The sequence below is a fragment of the Meriones unguiculatus genome, chromosome 11 (genome assembly GCF_030254825.1).
Source record: "Meriones unguiculatus strain TT.TT164.6M chromosome 11, Bangor_MerUng_6.1, whole genome shotgun sequence".
NCBI lineage: Eukaryota > Metazoa > Chordata > Mammalia > Rodentia > Muridae > Meriones > Meriones unguiculatus.
In genome coordinates, this window is record NC_083359.1 from 78,361,309 (window position 1) to 78,379,409 (window position 18,101).

Sequence of the window (18,101 nt, forward strand, 5' to 3'; positions counted from 1 at the left end):
TTGGTTTCCTTGCTGATTAACTGCCGAGAAACATGGGCTGGATCCCTGGTGACAATCTGACGGTCCTTGTAAAAACAAAGAGTTGATCCTGAACCAGCCCGGTGGGTACGGCATGCAGAACACCGAACTCCAGTCAGCTGACCTCGACGTCTTTGCTAAGCTGTGTCCCATTATCGCAGGCAAGTTCAACTTACAGCTCAGCTGGCATGCAACAATTTTCTCAGATGTCAAGTGAAATGAGACGTAAAATGCACTCTGAAATCTAAATGGCAGCTGATAAAAAAGGGAAAGTTTCCTATTGATGTTTATGGGTAACGCTGGACGTGTTTCTGGCTGAGACACACGGTGGACAAAAAGACCTTTCCTGAGAAGACAGACACGGGCTAGGCCTCTGTCAAAGGTGGGAGTGTCCTTGGCACGGAGACAGGAGATGGGTTCCTACACGAGGCGGGAGGGGCTGAGGATATTAAATTGTGCTCAGCAACTTTGGACACTTGACAATGGATGGCGTCACTGGCATGTCTCTCGGGGCTAGTGGCTGCAGATGGGGCCAGTCAGCATCAGAAGCCACACCCCTGGAGAGGCTGGGTAGTTTTGACCTTGCTGACAAGCTCCTCTGTTTTGTCTCAGAGGAACTATTCTTCGCCTCTTCTGCAGGGCAATAGCTCCTTCCTCTGGCTGCAGTCCCAGCCTCTGCAGCCATGTAATTCATTTCCCCAGACTGCTTGGTCCACAGTTTCCCTGGACTCTGGTCATATTCTCCCCCCGCCCCATCCCTATCCCTCATGGAAGCTCTTTTTCTATAGTTCTAGGTTTTACGAGTTAAATTTTCTGATATTGACAAATGCACTCAACTTGAGTGCAATGAAGAAAATGGACTTGGTTTAGAATGAAAAGAAGAATGGTTTGGCACTGGGTACCAAGCACAGTGCACTGGATAGTTTTATATCAACCTGACATGAGCTAGAGTCATCTGAGGGACGGCAACTTCAGTTAAGAAAATGTCTCCATTAAGATTGGACTGTCGGCAAGCCTGCAAGGCATTTTCTTCATGAGTGATTGATGGGGGAGGACCCAGCCCATTCTTGATGATGCCACCTCTGGGATGGTGGTCTTGGGCTCTCTAAGAAAGCAGGCTGGACAAGCCATAAGGAGCCAGCAAGTAAGCAGCACCCCTCCATGGCCTCTGCATCAGCTCCTGCTTTCAGGTTCCTGCCCAGTGTGTGTTCCTGTCCAGACTCTCTTCCATGGTGGTCAGTGACGTGGAAGCTCAAGTCAAATAAACCCTTTCCTCCCCACGTTGCTTTGGTCATGATGTTTCATCAGAGCAACGGCAACCTTAACTAAGACACAGGGCTTCTTGAAAGACACATCTCCGTAGCTCAAGAGAGCCACGACTTGCTGACTTAGGGCCTCCTCTCAGCCTCTTGTCTATGGAGACCTTCACGGTGCACACTCTCTATAACTGAGCTCTGAGTGGTCCCTGCCATATCTTACTCAGTCACACATGACTGGTCCCTTTCCATTAGCTCCAAATCCACCATCATGCAGCACAAGCTGGACTGAGCTTTCGTAGGGGACAGGAACAAGAAGGGTCACACTGCCACGTTCTGTCTCAGTTTATCTCTGCTTCTCCTCTGAAATTCTGTCATGGGCCACTGCTTCCTCCACTCCCAGCCCTCAGTTTTCAAGCACACAACATCCTCAAGGGAACGACCTATACTCACAAAGATCACTGTGCCTCAGGGAATGGAGGTGTCCCCACCACAAAGAGAGCCTAGGACATGAGGTCAGATGAAGGGAAACTTTGGGCCTTCCTGCTCTGGAAGCAGGCCATAATTCACAGAGGACCCTCTGGCCAGTGAGGAAGATTGGTTTGGCCTCCACTTACCTCAAGGTAGAAAGTGGCTTCAACATTATGTGACTAAGTTTTTTGGTGAGCTGAGTAACCGGCTTAGCCAAGAGCGCAGGCATGTAAATTCCTGTGGAAGGCAAGAACAAAGGAATGGGAGCAGGCCAAAACAAAGGGCAGGAGTGCGACAGAAAAGAACTTGGAACCAGAAGACACAGTTCCTAGTTTTGGCTGGCCTCACATTGGCCATAACATTAGCCCAGAGCCTCTTGCTGGGCTTTTCTAACTTCTTCTTATGCTGTAAAAATGGAGATGCCATTCCTACTTCACAGAGGTCACTGTGAGGTGAGAGCGAGCCTGTGTGGGAGAGGGCGCCCAGGGGAGCCATGGAGGAGCTCACCTGTTTAATTGTTTTTTCATATGAACATGGCAGAATCTAAGAGACAGTTGGACCAGTTTTCCCCAGGCAAGCCCTTCTCCTTCCGGGCACGTTGGTACGTGCATAGACTTTACTCAGCACGCTGAGGGAATGGTTCTATTGCTGTGAGTGACTGTCCTGGCAAGTCACTGTAGTTAAGACTATTCCCCCTAACATGGCGCCAAGAGCAGGCTGCTCAGGGGATAGATGATTCCAGGGAGCAGAGGATGGCGGAATTGGGCTTGAATTTAGGAGCCAGAACTGAGGGAGCGTTACTGGAAGCAGAGCTGGAACCAAGCTTAGCAGGGTCAAGGAAAGGAGGCAGAGTGGAGAGGGCCAGCGGGTAGGCCTGCAGGAAGCACGGGGAGGAAGGGGAACAGCCTGCCTTGTTCAGTACCCTAGAGTGCAAAAGTGCTGTTGCCATGGTGATTTCACTGCCTTCTATGCTATATATAATACATTGGGACTCATGAAACTGCCACAGTTGTTCAGAGAGGTGAAGTGACCTTCCCAGGGTCACGGAATAAGTACCGAAGCATTGTAGAGACATGGGGTGTGGTCTTTTGCGAAGTGAGGACAATTAAGCCCCCTCCTCGCCTCCCCTCCAATCTCTCTAGGACTTTTCCATTTTACAGGGATAGGCTGCCAGAAGTGATGCCCATCTAGAGAACTGAGTGTGTTGAGGTCTGATGGAACCGTGAGGAAGGAATTGTGTTTTCCACCCCCAACTCCTAGTTTACTATGGAACCAAGCCCAGCAGCTAGGTCTCCAGCATTGGCCACTGTCCTCATCACTTCTACGTGACCACTGTTCCTATGGCTTGAGGGTGTCCCCAGAGTTCACGCGTTGGCAGTTTTGTCTCCAGTGCATTGGAGGTGAAAGGTGCCTAGCAAGAGGTGATTAAATTGCAAGGGCTCTGCAATTAAATTGCAATGAATGAATGAATGAATGAATGCTACCCAGTATAGTCCCCTCTTCTCCCATTCTTGCTGCCTCTTATTCCTCTGGCTTTCTGTCATGGTATGATGAACTCGTCACCAGTGGCCAGCTCCATGCCCTTGGATCTCTCAGTGCCCAGAAATGATAAATCACCCACTCTCAGGCAAACCAGCAGCAGAAACAAAGCAAGACAGCTTGGGACCTGCGTATTTCCACGTGCCCTGAAGTGTGTAGGAGGGAGTGTCTCACTGTACTAGCGACAGCTTGAGAGACCAGTCCATAACAGGCAGAGCTGTGTGGGAACCGATGCCCTGCAGAGAGAGCCAGGGCCAGGAGGGGCTAGCAGCTCATTCCTTTGCCTTCTTCCCCTACTCTCAGGAGCGGTAGCTCTCCCTGGCTGTCTTTCCCCTTCTCTCGGCCTTCTCTCTCCCCTGCACTGTCCTGTGACCACCCCAAGTCTGGGCAAACCAAGTGTTCAAATACCTGCTCTTCAGGACAGGCACTGGGACCACATCCCCATCTCTTGCTCCTTCTGTGCAAGGAGCCATTATTTCTGTGAGCGATGTGAACCAGAGACCTGGGTCCCCTCCCTTGGTCAGGCCAATCCACTGTATGATACATGCCAACCCCTAGCAGGTCACCCAGAGCAGGGCTCTGACCCAGGCACTTAGCTGAACCCAGCACAAGACACGTTCAACAGCACTTAAAGTTCTTGAAGTTAAATGATTTGCTATGGCTTAAGAGTCCACCTACAATGACATGGACTTCTTTAAGATAGAAGGACAACAAAAGAAAATTCATGTTCTTCACACTTAAAAACAAGGCAGAAAATGAGCCAGGCAGAGTGGCACACACCTGCAATTTCATTGCTTGGGAGGCTGAGGTTAAAAACAGAAACAGAAACTCAAGTTCCAGACCTGCCTAGGCTATCTCACAAGGTTGTCACAAAACAAAAGCCAAACATGACGGGAGTAGCTCTATCCTATAGCCCCAACCCGCTTTGCAAATCCCCATAAATAGTAGCAAAGTCTGAACTGCATGAAGCGAGGTAGGGTCTTTCAATTGGTCGGCGGAGCTGGCAGGTCCCAGACTTAAAAGAGGGGGATCAGCCATCATTTCCAGCCTCCTCCCTCCTCCAGGAATCTGTCACTGTTCACATTTGGTAACTTTATCAGGTAGGCCATGGAGAGGCTGCCTCTGAGGTCAGGGCAAAACTGAAACCTGAGCATTCCCGGGGAGTGGCCCTGGCTTGTCCCCCAAATGAGAGCTGCTAGGAGGAGTGGTGCCAGCTGGAGCCAGCAAGAGGGAGAGAAAAAGCAAAACCCAGGACCTGTGCCCGGCATGCCCGAGGAGGAGCTGCAAATCCCAGGGCTGCCCGCACGCCGCCTTCTTCCGTCCCTTCCCTGTCAGCTCGAGCAGCCTCCTGAACGCTGCCCACATCCATAGCCTCCTCTTTGTCTCTGTGGGGTCCCTGATCCTGCCTGGCCTTTCCCGTGTCTCTCCAGAGTGCACTTTTTATAATCAGACCCTCAGTTTAGATGGCAGGACTGTGATTCCCAGGGAAGGTCACCTACCATGGGTGCCCGCCTAGTCACCATTTCCAATACCACTGCCTCCCAGCTAGTATCTGCCTCCATTCCGGTATAGCCTGCTCCCTTCTGTTATGTTTTTACGGTGGCTTTGAAGAGATTGGAAGGCGACGATGCTTTACTCCCAGCCTAAACAGCTGCTGGATCTCCGGAGGGGGGGGGGCTGGAGAGATGGCTCAGCAGTTAAGAGTATGTGCTGCTCTCGCAGAGGAAGGATCCAGTTGGGTTCCCAGCACCATATAGAGCACAGCTCACAACCATCTGTGACTCCAGCCCCAGGGCATCTGACACCCACACACAGAAGACACATATATCATTAAAAACAGTAATTAAAAAATAAATCTCTAAAAAGCTCCTGGATCCCGACTTGCCTTCCAGCCTGTGGAGCTGGGTTCCTTAGCTGCTGTCCCAGCTTGGGGCTAGGACACACTTCAACGGGCAGCATAAACGCTGCATTAGCAAGGCCCTGTATCCTTGACATTGTAAGAAAAAAAAAGTTAGAAGCACTCTTCAATTGTTTCTGGACCTTATTATAGTTATTAGTTAGGACAAGTTACCATTTGAAAAGTCCTGTAAAAGGACACAACATATTTGCACAATCCCCGGGAATACTGTACATGAATAACACGGTTATTCAAGGAGAAAACAGGTCAGCACTTAGACGCTTAACCCGCTCTCTTTGGCTTGTATTTGCCTGTCTTCAATACTATAAATGCCGTGGACGCGCCCTTCCATAGCCTCACATTCCTAATTAAGTGAGCGCCTAAGCTACAGTCCTCAGATAGTGAAAGGAGTGTTTCCACATGAATTAGGAATGCCAACTGGCTAATCGCTCCCCCTGAGGGCTCGTTAACAAACCTGCCGCAGGTTTTGTCATTGTTCCGACATAATAAACACATTACAACTGGAAATAAGAATTGTCTTTGGACAACCGATTCCCAAGTGTAGCCCGGATATTCTACCACACAGCTTTTATCCTCTGGTCTTTGCATGATACAGGACGATAGTTAATTGGATAGAAAAATATTTCATGTCGTTTTATTTAAGTGCAACTCACCAAACGCAGATCATCTGGAAGAGGAAGCAGATCTGAACTCGTTAAAATTAGAGGATATATATATATATATATATATATGCTTGTATATATGTATATATACAGTAGGGCTAGGCAGACGGCTCAGTGGGCAGAGCACTTGCTGTGTAAGTGTGAGGACCTGAGTTTGCACTCTCCATCTCATTTAAAGAGCACACATATATCTGTTACCCCAGCGCTCTCGTGGGCCAGTGTGAGGTGGAGACAGGAGGCTCCCAGAAGCTCGTGGACCCGCTAGCCTGATCTTCACCCATGGCAAACAACCAAAGTCCCTGCCTTAAACAGAGTGGGACGTACATACTGGCACCTCAGGCTGTGCTCTGACTTCTCCACATGCAAACACGCGTATACACACATAGGAGGTTTACTTTCAGACTCGCTTTGTTGAGCCGGCGTCCTGCTGGGTGGTCCTGGCACAGCGCTTGGGGGCCTCACTTTGCTCAGCTGTCAAAGAGCCACCGTGCTCACACCTAATGCTTTGCTACCTGTTGGAACAAGGGCTGTGCGGGGAAGACACCTGACGAACGCTGCCTTCCCCCGAGGACGGGCAATCACTGCTTGGTTGTGACAGAATGTGAGCTGCTACCCACGGATTTCCAGGAAGAAATCCCGCTCAGCCTCCTTCAAAGAACCTGTGAGTCATGTCTAATTCGGTGCAGCATTCGCATGCCAGAAGTTATCCTGATAAGGTCAGGATTTAGAGTGGTTCCTTGGTTAAAACTAGCGTTCGCCTTGCCCAGGTTCATCCTCTGTATGAATCTTTTCTTTAGCGGCGTAGAAGCATACTTCCATTCAGACTAATCAGGCACATTTACCCACAGTTGTTTGGTTTTTGAGACCTCCACCTCCCAAGTGCTGGGATTAAAGGTGTGTGCCACCACAACCTGACCTACACCTTAAAGGGCGGGACCTAAGAGAATGAAACTACAGCAGCTTAAAACAAAAGAACCATAAGCTCCCGCAAAGAATGCACGAGTGGTTGGGCCTCCAGCTCTCCACCTCTCCCACTCCAAGCCAGCAATCTCAGCCTTTCGGGTATTCCTTGTACCTCTGCTCTCTGCTGACACGGCCTTTTCAGTATCACAGGGGAATGTGAGCCTGGACGGTCCTTTCCAATGGAGAGTCCATGGCTTCCGGGGGACACCACACTAGAATGTAGGTGACGGTCCTCGGTCCTCAGCTCACAGCCCATCTCAACACAGTGGTTGTAGGAGTCAGGATTTCAGTGCCCCTCCCTTCACAAACGGGATGAGAGCCCTCGCAAAAAGGATGGAGGGAGTGAGGCTGGACTCTTTTCGCTGTTCCATCCTCTCTGCTAGGTGAGGATACCACATCTGTGCTCACAACCCCCACCCCCCGGAGAACAACACAACCCAGCAACAAACGAGCTAGCATCCTGGCAATGAATAGCCTCATCAGACACCAAAGCTGCTCATCCCTCAAACCTGGACTTTCAGGCTTCAGAGACGTATGGCTAAATTTTTGATGTTGAAAAATGCCCGCCTTTGGTATTCTGTTAGAACAGCTCAAACCCACTAAAACCGTTGTTCCCTGGAGATAGGGGAGAACACACTGTAAATGTAGTCTATCCAAGGGAGAGCAGACCTGGGCAGGAAGCTATGAAGAACTGACTCCTGGAGTTCTACAAGGCAAGACTACGGACTTGGCTTTTGAGAGTGTTGCCCCAAGGCTAGGATTCTGCCTGCTGAAGTCCAAGCAATGCTTGCAGGTGGGTCAGTGGGTTTCTTTATTCTTCTCTATGAAGATGCAGCTCCTGACTCCTGAGCACTGGAGAGATGCGTCAAGTTGACCAATGGTCAAATCACTCAGTGAGTGATCTAAGAGTTTGGCATTTTTTCTACATTTAGGGGATCCAGAAGCAGGGAAGGGATCAGACATGAGCACTGCTGCAAAAGTCTCCCTGGGGAAGGGGGTCCTCAACCCAGTCTCCACGACCAGGAGCTATCCATTTGCTACATTGTGACGTCATAGCTCTGTCAGTCATGTCAGACATTTCCTTGACTATCTTTTCTCTTTGAGGTTTTACATGGGAAAGCTATTCTAGACAGAATTAAGTTGTCTTTGCATTTTTGTGACCCTCAAACTGAAAACAAGCTCCTAGAGACGGCCACTCCTGACCTTACCTCCATTGCATGTTGCTGGGAGCGTCCCCAGATGGGATGCTGGAACAACACGCATACATTTCTGCTCAGCCCAGAAAGGGGATCTGTGATTGCCCTGAAGTGTGGCCTAGGGATCTGATGAGGTTTTCTTAGGGCTAAAGGAAGGAGCAGGATGACTCAGAAGCAACTGCACCACAGAAGAGCCCACCCCAGCACCCAGCATGATTGACAGCTCACGGAAAGCGGTTACCCTGGCATACTGCACAACTCGCAGGCACCTCAGAGTGGGTCATCGGTTTCCTCATGGGTTGTTTGCTACTCTGAAGCTCGTGTGTGTGTGTGTGTGTGTGTGTGTGTGTGTGTGTGTGTGTGTGGTGTGTGTGTGTGGGGGGGCACTCTTAAATCTTGCAAACTTCAGCTTTCCCAGAGGTGAAGGTTTTCAGCTCCCAGGTTCAGGAGCCTCCCTCTCCCTTGCAGAGGGAATATTCACTTTCAGGGGAAATACTATGCAACCCGGGTGCCCGCAAAGCTCTCCAGGTTTTTCTGGGCCCTTGTTTGTTTAGAGACAGGGTCTCATGTATTCCAGGCTAGCCTCAAACTCACTGTGAAGTCCCAGAGAACCCTGAACCCACCCTCTCTCCTCCACCTGCCTTGTTCATACAGTCCTGGGGGAATGAAGCCTGCCAGGGTTTCCTCCATGCTGGGCAGGCACTCTACCAAAGGAACTGCATCCCCAATCTCCCAAGTTTGTTTTCAATGGTTTCTAAAATTTTCTTTAAAAAAAAAATATATATATATATATAAAATAAAAACTATATATAGTTTTTATAAAAACTATATATAGTTTTTATAAAAACTATATATAGTTTTTATTTTATGGGTATGAGTGTTTGCCTGCATGTAAGTACACCAGAAAAATGCCTGGTGGCCTGTGGAGGCCGGGAGAGAGAGTCAGACCCCCTAGGACTGGAATTACGGACAGTTCTGAAGCACCATGTGGGCCCAATGCAAATCTTCTGCGGGAGCAGGCAGTGCCCTTACCCACTCACGGGTCATCTTTCCAGCTGGAGTCTCTAAGATGTAGCACCTCTCCACCATGGTCAAGGACTATGGACGGTTTAGAACTTTCCAAAGCAAAACAGTGTCCAGGAAACAAGTTGCTTTGGATTTTTCTACACAATACAGGCTCTTCACTTCCTCTTCCAAACTCGGCCCAGAATAGTCCCCTTGCTCATCTGCCACTGTTATGACAAACTAGAGTGGACCTGTTTGAGTTTTCTGTCTCCGACTCCAAAATACCAACCTGAGACTCTCTCAGGGTAATTTAGGAAATAAATCCCCGGGCCCCATGTAGCTGCTCCTAGCTGCTTGTCTGTCCTGCCTTCCAGGCCACCAGACAGTCCCGCACTGTGTATGCTCATCGCTGTGGAGTTTATACTTTGGTGAAGGGTACGAATGATAAGTAGCTGACACAGCTTCAGAACGAAAGCAGACAGCGTGGGGGACACGGCGGCTCTTGGGTGTCCTGGCTTTTTTCCCCCTCCCCTCCTCAGTGCTGGGATTAAACTGGGGGTTTGGCTCATGTCAAACATACGCTCTGTCACTGAGCTACACGCCCAGCCCTGCCCCGGCGTTCCAACGTTGAAGGTTCTGATGGACTGGGGAGGGTGTGGAGCTTGAGTCACCACAGTTAGACAGGCGCTCCCAGGCTGCCTCTTCCACTGTTTACATACGTTTACGCACCACCGTCATGTTTGATGTTCCAGACACCCAGGTGAATGACACCGCACTGAGCAGGACTCCGAGGCCTGGAGCCAGCCTGGTAACCTTTGTCTGTAGTTTGGCTCTCAGTTGCTATGATAAAACACTGACCTAAGCTAACTTGTGGAGCAAAGTGCTTATTTGGCTTTTACATGTCCCTGTCACAGTCCATCTTGAAGGGAGGTCAGGGGAGAGCCTGGAGGCAAGAGCTTAAGTGGAAGCCAGGGAAGAATGCTGCCTGTTGCCTTGCCCCCTCGTGGCTTTCACGGCCTGCTTTATTACATAACCCAGGACCACCTGCTCAGGGCTGACACCACCTCCAGTGGGGCTGCCCTGTCCCGTATCAATCATTAATCCAGAAAATGCCCCCATAGAGCAATCTGACAGAGGCACCTTCTCGGTTGAGCTCCCTCTCCAGAGGACCCTAGCCTGTGTGGAGATGAAAGGTAAAAGCCTCCTTTGGCCTGGCCTTCATCTGCTCTGCAAAAACGGGGCCTGGGCATGAGGCTGGCATCTAGCAGTCCAAGGTCAGTGCAGGGAGGTGTGGTCCTGCAGCGGGGCACGGGGAGGCTCAGCATGGGAAGGAGCCACAGAGCACATTCTCTGAAGTTTCTGAAGCCTCAGCCAGCAGAGCACCCTTAAACCAGAGAGGGCCACGCATTCTCTCTCTCCTGGAGTCCCATTAAAAACTGGAGAACCATCACGGAATTTAAACTTCAGGACAGTTTTGGAGGATGGTTGAACTGTACCTCACCCTTGCAAGCAGAGGCTTCCAGATGCTGTGAGAGCTCAGTCATGACCCTCTCTCTCCTAGTTCTCGTTTTTTCTCAGAGAACACCGAGCATCACGGAGCTGCACGGACATCCGTCTCCCCAGTGCTATGAATAAGAGTTTTTGTTTGGATCTGACTCTGTGTGGCTGGGCAACCTGTGTCCGGGGAGGTGAAATCAGAGGAGCCAGGTCTCCCAGTCTCCGGGAGGGTGAAGAGACCAGTTTGCCTCTCACTTCTTCCCCGGAGCGTGAAAACAACAGGCCTGTCTGGCCTAGTTACCACACCGCGTCTCTCAAGTGTTTGCCGTCCACGCTGTTAACGCCTTCCAACGATTCCCTTCTGTGCTGTGCATCTAGTCCCCAGGGTGTGGGAGGACAGTCACCGGCAAGGGAGGAGCTCGCGGTGACTCATTCCCCCAAAGATCATTCCTTGTGCTCTCAGGGCCGAGATACGGCTCTGCTTTCAACGTGTAAAAATAAACCCCCCAAGACAGGCAGTCTAAGTCCTCAGCCAGCCTTCCATTTCTGGAAGGAAGCTCAGTCTTCGAGGGAAAGGGACTCCAGATAAGTGCGTGTGCGTGTTAACTTTGGCTGGTAGATAAAGACATTTAGTCATTTTTTAATTAAAAAAAAATCAAGTCTTGGGGCTTAGTGTAGCTTTCCTGGCATGTAGAAGGCCCGAGCTTCCATCACTAACACCCAAGGGGAGGGGGAAGCTCTTCTAATTCCACAAAGGGTGTGAGGATTAAAGACAGTGATTGACAGCCCCAAGATCTAGGATTTCCGAGGCTCAGGGAACTGGGGGAGACTCCGGCTCAGAGCAAAACTGAGCTTAAGAAAAGGTATCCAGGGTGCAGGTTCTCTGCAAATGGGAGGAAGGGGGAAACTTTCCTACGGCAGGATTTATCCAGTGTGGGAGCTTTCGGTGCTGATAAAGACACTCTCCCTGACAGGATCTCTCACAACCTTCCAGAGAGGCCAAGCAGGGGCGAGGTGGGAGGATAAGGGGTGGGGTGGGAGATGTGGGGAGAGGGCTGCTAGGGCTCAGGCAGGAGACAGAAATGCTGTAATCCGATCCTGAGGCTTCAGAACCCCCTGAGGGTAAGCCCTGGAAAGCCCACAGACCAGTGCTTCAAGACAAACTCCAGAGGCAGCCGCAGGCCATCAGGTATATTACCCATCGTCTAGGTCCTGTGTCCCCTACAGGCCCACCTCAACTGCGCGAGCACCAAAGCAAACCTTAACTTGTGCTTACGCCACAAGTTCGGGAGGGTGCTAGAAAATTTGACCCACTGCAGGGGACGCCCAGGGAGAGGAAAGACACAGATCCACCCGTGGCATCTCGCCCCACCACCCTCCCGAACCCGCTTCTGGTCCATCTGAGGCAAGCCCCATGGCCTCGGTGCCTGCCCTGTGAGACGAGGAGAAAAGCTGCTTCAAAGAAAAGGCAGGTCTTCTTCACCTGAGACCCTAAACGCCTGCTCTGGTGTTCATCTTACCCACTGGCGCAATCAGGTCAGGTCAGCATTGCCATCTGGGGACGAGGGTGGGTGTGGGAGACGCAGGAGGTGGGGTGTGGGCTGGGCTGCGCCACCCGGTGGCAGAAACAGGAACTGCACGCGCGCCCTGATTCCTGGGCACAAGGCAGAGCACACCTTTAGAACAGTCGCTCAGAAGCAGCTTCCTTCTAGGGCTGCTCCCATTCCTCTGGTTCTTAGGCCACGAACAGACTAAATTTATTTCTGAAACGCCTTCCCCTTCCCTCCAGGGAAAGGAAAACAGCCGTGGCAGCAATGCTAACAGTGCTGGTGCAGATGGTGACAGCTAACCACGTCGATGGAATTCAAATTCCGTCCTACCGCACACGCCCTAGGTCAGTGCTGGCAGCCCAGGGCAGAGGTGACCGTCTTCAGCACTATTACTATATGGGAGCTGGCTGCCTGGGTTAAACATTACAGAGAGGCCGCGGTTTGTTCCCCGGCGGTCCTTGCCCTTTAATCCTGGATGCCCATTGAGCGGAAGCGCTCCACCCACGGCTGCCTGGTGCCAGGATGGCCATGCCGAGCGCTCCTGGCCTTTCTCTTCCCGCCTTCAAGAAGAGAAGGGTTATTCTGCGTTGCTAACTTTGCCTACCTATGGGAGCAGAGAAAGGAAGGGAGTTCTCTCGTTGGAGGGTGCTGCCAGCTGGCACCAGAACACCTGAAGCCACCCACAGGTGCTTCCCGCAACACCCCAGTGTGCTGCAGCGCCACCTGGCTGCCAGAGCGGTGCTCGGCGAGGAGCGCTGGCCTGTATCTCCACCTTGCCTGGTAGCCCGAGGCTGTCCATCCTGCCCTACAGTGGGCGGGAGCCTGGGGTAGGTGGTCCCCTTCCCACTACTGCCGGCACCTAAATGTCTGAGACAGTGTCTACGCAGGAAAGAAACGTTCTGCTGACGATCCTCTCTGTTTCAGAGGATCGGGCCTTCAGGGGTGGCGCTGTGTTCGGGGGCCAACAGAAAGCAGCATGACATCTCATGGCTAAAGCTTCCCCCTTCATGACACTGTAAGGCCAAAAGCAAGATGAGGAGGTAGGCTGGGATTTAGAGTCTTCTTCAGGGACAGCCCTAGTGACACACACACATTATGAAAGCCGTTGGGTCAGATGGTGTGTGCGTATGAAGAATGGAGATTGCTGATGGATTTGGGTGTGGCATTACGAGAGGAAGAAGATCCAAGGATTCATTGGACAGATTGTCCTGAACATTTTGAGTAAGAGAAACACAAGCTGACATCCACTGCCAGGCAGATAAAATTTAAAACCCTTCGCATATTTTTAAAGTCTTTAAACTTCACAACACACCTGTGAGCCTTTAAGTATTATTGTCCCCAATCTACGGGAGAAGAAACTGGTGTGCAGAAAGTTTGCATGGAGGCACACAGCTAGAAGATGGAATCAGAGATTAGCTGCTATGTCAGGCTCCCTCTTTAAAAAGTTTTAAAACTACTATTATTTATTTATTTATTCATTCACTTATGTGTGAGGGCATGTATAGGTCAAAGTTGATCTCCTACCACCATGGGGGTCCTGGCGTTCAAACCTAAGTTTTGGGCTATACAGCAAACACCTTTACCCATTGACCATCCCACCCACCCCATCCTCCCTCTTGATAAAAGAGAAATGTTATTACCCGAGGCAGAACTGGCAGGATGGAAAATGAGTGGGTTTGGCTGCCAGGGGAGAGGAATGAGGACTTCCAGTTTGAGTGTGTTCTGAGAAGCCGCACAAATAGCCACATGGAGAGAGTCCCTTTAGAGGACTGTGTGGCTGGAGATGAGGACTAAGGGCTGCAGTGAGGGGTGCCAGGCCTAGGGTGAACGCTGGTGCAGAGGCAGATGGTTAGACGTTCTGCCAGGGAACTGGGAGAGGGAATGCTTAGGAGATGTTTTCCTCAGGGAACTCCAGGAAGGTGCTGCCTTTGTTCCAGAAACGTCTCACGGGTACTTGTGCCACTGTGCACATAACTCCAGAGTATTCGCGAGCTCCTGCAACCCCCATTCCTGAGACTGCACAGTGACCACCATTTTCTATACCCCATTGCGGGAAGCCTTCTTCACCTGCCATATAACACCACATTTCTAGACCTTTGAGGCAGTGTCTCCACAAGGAAGGACCTGTGCTCTTCTGGAGGGGTAAGACAGCAGCCACATGTGTGCAGAACACAGCCTCTCAGACACCCATCCCAAAAGTGTCACATTTGTAGCTTTGTGGTTGCTTCGGCCCCATGAGAAGCAGGAAGATGAACGCAGAGCCCTGCACATCTATTCTCACCTGTGAGGTGATGCCATCACTCTGGAAGTCTCCACTCAGGAGTGTGGAGAGCAGCACATCCCTGTTTCCATCACCCACGCTGCTTCCCCGGCACTCCCAGACACTTCTTGTGGCTGTGTGGCTTCCAGCTGCCTTTCTGCTTGGGAGACCTGGGAACAGAACCTGGGTCCTCTGTAAGAGCAGTGCTCGCTGTAACCACTGAGCCATCTCTCTAGCCCCTCTGTTTGGGAGAATCCTTGCAAGGGAGCCCTGAAGGTCAGCCCCGCCCCCCTTCTCCTCTTCCTTGCACAACTGCAGACTTTCTCTCCTGTAGAATCCAGGTTTGGAGATGTGACCAGGAGGGTGTGGGGACAGACTTGTTTCCAGCGAGAGCAGTGAGCCTGTGGCAGCATTCTGCATCCCCTCTTAATTAGCGCATCTCTGTGGCTGAACCTTACCTGCCTCTGTCATTGCCAGCCTGTCCTGGGGCCTAGGTACTCCCCAGTGAGGTGCCCAAACTCCCGAGTCCTGTATTAGAATATTCCTTCCCTGCTAAGTCAGCCTGTTAGCCTTAGATCCCACAGCAGGGCTGAGCTGAGCTCTCCCAACAGTCAAATTCACGCCTCTATGTCAGAACAGTGTTTGGAGTTTTCCTCTGTCTCCCCATGAATCACTGTGGCCTCTGCAAAGAGAAAGGCTTCTTTCTCACAAGGCCTTGGAGCCTCCTGGCAGTGGGCTGTGCAGAGGGCAGGTCTAATTACAAAGGTTAGAGCAACAGCCATCGTGTCCCAGGGACAAGCCTGTGTTTTCTCTGGCTCTAAATGCAGCTTTACAAGTCTGGATTCATACTCATGTCATCCCTGGAATTCCTCCTAGCTGCACAACAAGACCTGCAGAGACAGATTCACAAAGGAGACAGTCTCAGAGCCAGAGGCCACTGTGGAGGCTCTGAGCTGCTCCTGGATGGTGCCTGAAATGCTTGCTGGTGGAAGAGGCTTGTGGGGCCCAATAGAGAGACACCCCGGCCATTTCATAGGTTGGGGTACCGGGGGCCTCTGCTCTGCCATGGGACACAGGCAGGAAGACAGGCAGACAGACAGGAGCTCACAAGCGTGCTGCAGAGGAAGGTGCAGCTTGTCCCTTTGACTCCTGCACTCACACATCAAAGCTGGGATGTGAGGCTGGGTCAGTGCCCAGTCACAGGCACAGACACCCCACTGGTGCCCGCTACTTACCATCCTATAGTTAAAGAGCCACGTTCATACCACTCAATAAATGGTTGCTGCCCTGAGCCTCAGGCTCCAACCAGCTACACACACACACACACACACACACACACACACAGATTAGTGTCTATGTGGTATCGAGCCCTGCCTTGTCCCTACCCAGCAGCAATGATGCCAGGCCACATCTTATGGGATGGCAGATCCAAGGGACCCCAGTGTGTCTATGTGGTATCAAGCCCTGCCTTGTCCCTATCCAGCAGCAATGATGCCAGGCCACACCTTATGGGATGGCAGATCCAAGGGACCCCAGTGCCGGGGAGCCACCAGCATCACCGAGCTGGTGGGTGGGCGGCAGGTCAGCCTACCGGGTTGAGGCAGCGGTGGGGTGGTACTGAAGCGGAAGGAGGGCCGCGTGGGAGGCGTGCTTAGGCACAAAGCCCACAGGTAGGGCCGACTGGCAGTGTCTTAGCGTTGGCAAATGACGGGCTTCTGCTGGCCAGGCACGGAGACACTTGCAGGAGAGACTTTGCCCAGTGCCAGAGCAAATAACCAAGTGAACCCATTTCCCATAACATGCCACGGCTAATATGCGCAGCCTTTCAGCTCAGCCCCCAAGGCTGGACATCACTCCTGACAGTCAGCTTCATCTCTCCGTCCCATCCCTCACCGGCTGAAAGTCCTACCGAGACGCCGCATTCCGTGCCAGACTCTGATCCTGCAGAGGGGTTTCGTTGCATGGGTTAGACTCTGTGCTGCCGGGTCAGTGCTGGGTGGCACTCAATCACAGCCCAGTGGGCGTCACTTGGGGTTGGCTCCCAGCCCAGCGCGCAGCAGCAAGTCATTCCTCGCAGAGCCACAACCTCCCCCTCCCCGGCTTTACTCACACCAGCTGTGTACCCCGTGCTTGCTATGTGCTCGCCAGAACCTGCAACCAAAGGTGCCCACAGCTCAGCCCGGAGAAGCCAAAAGTTTGGCCCCGCTGGGATCTCAGCCACACCCCAGAGAGAAATGCCTCAGACTGGATGCGAGTGTCTCCCAGTGTGTGACTCAGGGCAAGCAGCACAAAGGTGGCTCTCAGGGTCTCTGGCAGCTCTATTCTCCACTTACCCAGGAGGGGTTTCAGCAGAACTCGAGCTGCTCAGTTACCCGCTGTGTTTAAGCCCCTCTGGCCTCCCGTTTACACCTGTTTTCCTCCGGCCGCACCCTCGAGTCAGCTGGGGAGCATTTAGAACCACTGCTGCCCCGGGTCCCCAGAGGAGAGCTTGATTCAATGGCTGTGGCGTGGGCCTTTGTGTTCACGGCCCCCAGAATTCCCCCGGAGGGTTCTAGCGAGCAGGCAAGGCAGAAGGACACATCGCTGATCCCTGAGTGTGCCGTGGCGATGTTAACAGTTGTTGGCTCGACATTCGCATTTGACCTAGTCACCAACGCACCTGCAGCTGGCTCATGCCTCCCACTGGTGGCCTCAGCTCTGTGCCTTTCTGATCCACAACCTTTCATAGATTTTTTTTTTTCTCTAACTCTTCTGAGATCTTAGTAGCTTTTAAGTTGTAGTTTTGTGAGTTGAGAGTCGGCCCATGAAACACCGATGAAAGCAAGCTAACGCATTCCAAAAACATGGGTGTGGAAAAACAGATTGAAAAAAGGAAAAAAAAAATTTATTGTTTCTTTTGAAAGATTATTTTCATTTCTTAACTATGTGTGTGGCCGGGCACAGATTTGCGTGCAGTGCCCTAGGGGACAAGAAAAGGCCATCTAAGCCCCACTGGGGCTGGAGTTACCGGCAGTTGGGAACCACTTGGTATGGCTGCTGGGAACTGAGCTCAAGTCTTCTGTCAGGGCAATGCAAGCTCTCAAACACTGAGCCCTGCTGTGGAAATGAACGTGTGAACGTGTTTTCATTCTGGTCCCAGGTGTGGGATGTGGGACTGATTCAGATGTCCACAGCAGCAGACCATTTGCTTCGTGCGGCCTCTGAGAGGAGCTCTTTGCCAGCTGCAGAGAGTTTGAATGTGAGGACTCTGGAGGGAGAATAAATGACAGAGCCCAGAGAGTGGAGAAAGGAGAAACAGGCTGCTCCTGGTTGCTGGTGTGAAACAAGCTGGAGATCTGCCGAAACCAGGCCTGGACTGGCTCCAAGGAACTGCATGACTCTAACCAGCAGGAAGCAGCTAAGAAACGACCGCGCCCCCATCTCCCACTAACCCTCTCTCTCTCCTACCTGGTATTGGGGTGTTGGAGGGGATTGGGGTGGAGTAGGGAGAAAAAGATATACGAAAGGTAAATAAAAGAGTTTTTAAAAAGTACGACAGCAGAGCCATTTTATCGTTCTTTCACAATTAAAAGATCCTTAAATACTTTTTTGTTTTATCTTTGCTTCCCTTAAGTCAATAGTTCATAATGTATCACACAGTTTTATACATATGATCTTTGTTTTCGCTTCATTTGCTTTGAACTTTTGAGCACCCACAAAGATAACCAGCACAGTGTCCTAAGCCAGTGCGTCCCTACCCACTCCCAGCCCCAGCCCATCTGTTTAG

At 51.5% G+C, this 18,101-nt stretch overlaps 2 long non-coding RNA genes across 8 annotated transcripts in view; one reads left to right on the top strand and one right to left on the bottom strand.

Moving 5' to 3' along the window:
• LOC132646375 (uncharacterized) overlaps window positions 1-12,599 on the bottom strand; it is a 57,226-nt gene extending 44,627 nt beyond the window's left edge. For 3 of the 7 annotated variants that reach the window (XR_009584598.1, XR_009584596.1, XR_009584600.1), the window contains exons 1-2: window positions 12,046-12,595; window positions 1,892-1,982 (exon numbers count right to left, since the gene is read on the bottom strand). This is a non-coding gene — a long non-coding RNA (uncharacterized LOC132646375). Of the gene's footprint in view, window positions 1-1,891; window positions 1,983-12,045 lie in introns of all 7 variants that reach the window. The other 4 variants (XR_009584601.1, XR_009584599.1, XR_009584597.1 and 1 more) reach the window with 4 other exon arrangements.
• LOC132646376 (uncharacterized) lies at window positions 9,959-17,867 on the top strand. The gene is made up of 2 exons (XR_009584603.1): window positions 9,959-11,714; window positions 11,845-17,867. It is a non-coding gene; the product is annotated as an uncharacterized LOC132646376 (long non-coding RNA).
• The last annotated feature ends 234 nt before the right edge of the window (window positions 17,868-18,101 follow it).